Genomic DNA, 6364 nt, shown 5'->3' with positions numbered 1-6364 from the left:
TGCCCCGGACCTCCTGCGCCATCGCCCGCAGGAAGTGACACTCACCGCGGGGGCAGCTCACGGGCCTGGACCGCACAGAGGCAGCCAGGGAGCGCTGGAAGAAAGCGCCGCTCCCACGGCCCAAGATGCTGCCTCAGCACATCGCTGCCCTGTTGCCACGGGCTGCGCTGCTGCCTCTGCTGCGCAGCGCAGCGCTCTGATCTTCTCCCACTTACGGTGGGAATCTGCTTTAACCCTCTCCTGCCTCCTGCTCAGGAAAGCAAACGCCCTGCACCCTCCCGAAGGCAGCCCGGGCCCTTCCTTTCGGAGACGCTGCTAACGCGGAGCGTGTTCCCGACAGAGCTGCGGCCAGAGCCTGGGGGATCGTCCAGCCTCACCGCAGCCTCGGGCTGGGCTCTGCTCCTTCCTGTCAGCCGGAAGCAGGGTCCTTGGCTCCGACTGCTGGAGGCTGAAGAACTGGAGACCACGAGCGTGCCTCGGGGCAGTCTGTACCGTGTCCCATGGCCCGCTCAGAGCCCCCCACGGACGGAACAGCAGCAGTCAGAAGCCAAACGACAGGGATGCTTCAGATCCTGCCGTGCCTGAGCAGCCCCGGCTGCCTGGGAACAAAGCCACAGGACCAGCTCCAAGACTGCGGGGGCCGTAGCCATAGCAACTGCTTCCCCGCGCTGTCTCTGACCTCCCTCGGGGCTGCCCTGGCACCGCAGCGCTGGTGAGGAAGGGGCTCAGGCACACACTGCCACCACTACCTGCATGACCCAGTGGTACCCTGCAACTGCCCCTTCTCCGCAGCTTCTACCACCCACACCAGCTCCCGAGCCTGGTGCTGGGGAGCAAGACAGCCCAACAGCACGGCCAGGTCAGAGGAGGGAAGAAATACCTGTCATGGGGTAGCCCGAACCACGCGCACCGGAGGGGAGGGCCCTGCCTGGCCTCCAGAGCCTGGATCCCACCGGTATCCAGAGAACTGCGACACGGAGGGCAAGCCAGGCCAGAAAGCCTCTCGTGCACCGAAGGGATCCACATGAGGACACGCTTGAGGATGAACAAGGACGGCTGGTAACAGACAGGAAGGCTGAAGCAGAGATTTTAACTGAACTCTTTGCACCCATGTTCCTGGACACGAACACGAATACGCATCCCATTAGGACTTTAGACAAGCCCAGGACAGATACCAACCCACCAGTGGTTCATGCAGACCTAGTAAGGGGGCATCTGGAGGGGCTGCATGTATTTAAGTCAACAGGCCCTGATGATCTTCACCCGAGGGTACTTAGGGAATTAGCTGGAGTCATGGCGGACTCACTGGCACAACTGTTCGAGCACTTGTGGTGCTTGGGACAAGTCCCAGAGGATTGGAAAAGGGCCAATGTGGTTCCTATTTTCAAGAAGGGGAGGAAGGAGGAACCAGGTAACTACAGGCCAGTTAGTCTTATCTCTATTCTTGGCAAGACCTTTGGGAAAATAGCTAAAGATCACATCTGCAGGGGACCAGCGGGTAAAATAATGCTAAGGGGCAATCAGCATGGGTTCATAGCAGGCAGATCCTGCCTGACCAACCTAGTTTCACTTTACAACCGGGTCACAAAATGCTTGGATGAGAGAACAGAGGTAGATGTTGTTTACCTAGACTTTAAAAAGGGCTTTGACACAGTGTCACCCCCAATTCTTATAAATGAACTAAAAAACTGTAGTGTAGATTATTACACAGTCTGGTGGGTGGAAAATTGGCTTATGGGATGCACCCAGAGAGTGGTGGTAGATGGGCGGCTTCTACCTGGAGAAATGTAGGCAGCGGAGTCCCCCAAGGCTCTCTCCTGGGATCGGTACTATTCAAAATTTTCATTAGCGACTTGGACGAGGGAGTAGTAAGCACCCTGTCCAAGTTTGCTGACGACACAAAGCTATGGGGGAGGTAAACACACTAGAGGGCAGGGAGCAAATCCAAGTGGATTTGGACAGGCTGGGGAGGTGGGCGGAAGAGAATAGGATGCAGGTTAACAAGGACAAGCGTCATGTGCTGCTGCACCTGGGCAGGAGGAAGAATCATCAGCACTCCTAGTCTGGGGGGGACCAGTCTAAGCAGCACAACTGCGGAAAGGCATCTCGGAGTCATAATCGACTCCAAAATGAACACGAGTCACCGGTGTGATGAGGTAATAAGTAAAGCTGACCACACTCTTTCTTGCATAAGCGGGTGCATCACAAACAGGTCTAGGGAGGTGATCCTTCCCCTCTATGCGGCACTGGTCAGGCCACAGTTGGAGTACTGTGTCCAGTTTTGGTCACCGCACTTCAGGAGGGATGTGGATAACCTGGAAAGGGTTCAGAGGAGGGCCACCCATCTGGGTAAAGGCCTACAGAAAAACCCCTACGTGGACCGATTGGGAGACCTGAACTTCTTTAGCCTCCACAAGAGGAGGCTGAGAGGTGATCTCATGGCCGCTGACAAACTCATCAAGGGGGGGTCAGCAGGAAGTGGGGGATATAATGTTTACCAGGGCGACAGTCGGGGTAACTAGAAACAAAGGACACAGGTTAAAAGAGAACAAATTCAGACTGGACATCAGGAAAAACAACTTTACAGTGAGGGTCGCCAAAACAAGGAATAGGCTTCTAAGGAAGGTGGTGTTGTCCCCTTCCTTGGAAATATTCAAAAGGAGACTGGATGACACCTGGCTGGGGTCATCTGACCCCATTGCTCTTTCCTGCCAGGGCAGGGGGTTGGACTCGGTGATCTAATAGGTCCCTTCTGACCCTAATAACTATGAAACTATGAAATGACAGAGCTCTCCTGACCCCCAGCTGCTAGCGCAGAGGGATGAACCACTGAGACGAACAGACTCAGTCTGCTGCAGAAAGCCTGCCCCAGCAGACACCCACAGCAACAGCAGCCATCGTACCAGGCATCTGGCAGCTTCCTTCAATGCTGCAGGAGAAGGAGTAGGGGAGTTAGACACTAAATGCACGGAACATGGACTCACCGACACCCCATTCCACCACAAACAGGCACAAGACATCATGGCAACACCCATGACCTAAGCATTGGCACTTGCTTGACTACGTCACTGTTTGTGCCCAGGATTGCAAAGGTGCCTGCATCACCTGAGCTATGGTAGGAGATGACGATTGCTGGACCCATCACCGACTCATCTGCTCAGTTTTGTCACTCAAACTGGCTCCCAAGTGGTGGCTGCAGCAGAAGCAGAAGATCAGTGTTGAAGGATTCAGGGACCCAATCAAGCAAGACCCCTTCCACCAGTGCCTCAATGAAAAACTGGCAAATTCCAGTCAACAACAATGGGAGAACGTCGGCAGCACTTGGGGTGCCTTCACATCCACCATCATCAGCACCTGCAAAGTGACAATCGGATTCTCCACCAGAAAGCATCAAAACCGGTTTGGTGAGAATGACCGGGAGATCCAAGAGTTGATTGATCACAAGTGCAAGGCTGTTTGTACTTGGCAGAATGACACCAACTCCAAGCAAAATAAACTGAATCTTCAACAAGCCAAGCAGAGGTCCAAAGAAGGACCCACGATTTGAGGAACAGATGGTGCAAAGACAAGGTGAAGGAGATTCAACATATCTCACTGACGACCAGAGTCTTTTCAATGCCAAAGCCATCTATGGTCTGAGCACTCAGGGATTGACCCCCCCCCCCCCCCCCCCCCCCCGAGACCTAAGGATGGAGGAGACCTGATCAAGGAAAAAGAAGCCATCAATGTCTGGTGGAAGGAGCATTTTGAACACCTTCTCAATCAAGACACTGTTGTTGACGAGAGTCTTCTCACCTCAGTCCCGCAACACCCACTCAGAGGCGCTCTCAGAATCCCTCCTACCCTTGGCAAGGTGAGGAAAGCTATCAAGCAGATGAAGAACAACAAGGCATCTGTGGAAATCTTCAAGCAGGGGGGAGAGGTGCTTGCATCACAGCTCCATGCCCTTATCTTAAGGATCTGAAACTATGAGGAAATCCCAGTTGACCTGAGGAATGCCATGATTGTGACCATCTTCAAGAAAGGAGACAAGTCTGACTGTGGGAACTACAGAGGGATCGCCTTGATGTTCAATACAGGAAAGACCATTGTGGGAACCCGCCTGAACCATCTCTTTCCACTTGCTGAAGAGCTCCTCTCAAGTATCAGTGGATCCCCAGGGTTTAGGGCATCAAGAGGCACAACTGACATGATCTTCACAGCTTGCCAGCTGCAGGAGAAATGCTGGGAACATAAACCTCTCTGCATGGCCTTTCTTTGACCTCATGAAAGCCTTCAACTCTGTCGACTGAGAAGCACTGTGGAGGATCCTTTTGAAGTACAGATGCCCACAGAAATTCATCACCACTTGTTGCCTGCTCCATGACAGTACATGAGTGGTAGTTCTCCATAATAAATCTATCACAGATCCCTTTGAAGTTAAGATGGGAGTTAAGCAAGGCTGCATCATCACTCCAACACCCTTCTCAATATTTCTTACTGCAATGCTACATCTGACCACCAATAGGCTTCCAGTTGGAGGGGAGCTGAACTGCTGAATGGATGATAAACTGCTTAATCTCAGCTGACTGAGCCAAAACCAAGACCACCCTGACCTCAATCACCAAGCTCCAGTACACCGCTGATGCTGCAGTGCGTGCTCACTCAGAAGCAGACCTTCAGGCAATTGTCATCATCTTTACCGAGGCAGACAAGCAAATAGGACTGACAAGACTAAGGTCCTCCACCAACAAGCTGCTAACGAACAGTCCCCCATCTCTGGTAATCCAGGTCCACGGTGAGACTCTGGAGAACATTGAGTATTTCCTGGACCTCAGAAGCCATCTTTCACAGAAAACCGACATCAACAAAGAAATCCAACATCGCCTTAAAAGTGCAAGTGCAGCCTTTGGATGCCTGAAGAAATGTTCATTTCTTCAAGTGTTCAAAGATCACAACATGAGATCCAAAACCAAGCTCTTGATTTATCAAGCAGTTGTGATCCCCCACCTTACTGCATGGAGCTGAGACGTGGACAGTGTACTGGAGACACCTCAAGTCACTGGAGAAGTGCCATCAGCGCTGCCTGCAAAAGATCCTTCAAATCCAGTGGGAACATAGATGCACCAACATTAGCGTCCTCTTGCAAGCAAGGCGAGGCAATGATCATCTGACATCAACTTCGCTGGGCTGGCAGATGTCCAACTTCAGCTTCCCAGCCAAGTTTTATTCTCCTAGCTCAGCCAAGGTGGACTCTCAAGAGGAGGGCAGAGAAAGCGCTTCAGGGATGTCCTCAAGGCCAGCTTAAAAAAAAATGCAATATTGATGTCAACTCATGGGAGACCATCACCCAGGACCTCCCCAGATGGAGGAAGTCTGCTGCAAGGATCTCAGTACTCTGAAACTTTAAGACGACAACAAGAGATGGAAAAGCAGGAGCAACAGAAACAACAAAAGCAAGAATCCAGATCCATCCACCCTGCACGGAAACACCCGCCTCAGCTGAAACAGAGTCTGTCGGTCCCGGGTTGGCCTTGTCAGCCATATTCATACCCACAGATAAGACCATGGAAGAAAATAATCCTCGACTGCGAGGGATTGCCAAAGAAAGAACGCACAAGCCGCGGCCCCACCCTACAGACCCCCAGGGACAGCGCGTGGCCGCCAACCGCTCCAAGCCTGCGAAGCCCAGGGGCAGGGCAACGTAACAGAGGTCAGCCACAGGCAGACGGGTTCCAGCTAGCATGGGACCTTCCCACCCTGCTCCCCACTCACTAGCTAGGAGCTCTTGGGCATGAGGAACGAGCACAAAGGCAGGACCAAGAGCTCCACTGACCATGGCCTGCGCTACCTGCACAGGTAATTTCCCACAAGCAGATGACTACATGGGGCCCACTCTCCCCAGCACCTCCCCCTCCCCCCTCTGCATCTCTGAGGATGAAGGCACGCAAGGCCTGTGGCCAGAGGGGCAAAGCAGGCTCAGAGAGTTTCCGACTGTCTGAATTGCTACGTGCAAGTTCCAACTCTTGCACCTGCAATTCATTCAGCTGGAATGCATCCTGCCCACGAGGCCTGCCGGTCCGAGAGCACGAGCGGAGGAACACCGGGGACGAGCTAGGATTTCCAGGGAGCTGCCCGATCGGGTGTTTGCAGCTGCCTCCCACCACCCTTCCCTGCACTGCAGCCCGAGCGGAGATCTGCCGTCTCAATCCCCTTCCAGCGTAGTCACAATCCTGCCTGAGAAACTCCCTTGCCGGCAAGGATGGTGCCTCCGGGGTTCGTCGGTTGCGAGGCACAAAGCCCACGGCAGGATGCAGAGACAAGGAGGATGTTACCAGGTTTGCCCAGCGCCCGGCGGCAAGATGCCCAGGAAGCTCTGGGCAGC

Source organism: Alligator mississippiensis, chromosome 9, assembly GCF_030867095.1.
Source record: "Alligator mississippiensis isolate rAllMis1 chromosome 9, rAllMis1, whole genome shotgun sequence".
In the NCBI taxonomy this organism is placed as follows: Eukaryota; Metazoa; Chordata; order Crocodylia; family Alligatoridae; genus Alligator; species Alligator mississippiensis.
The sequence above is the reverse complement of the archived record's forward strand: the minus strand, read 5'-3'. Positions refer to the sequence as shown.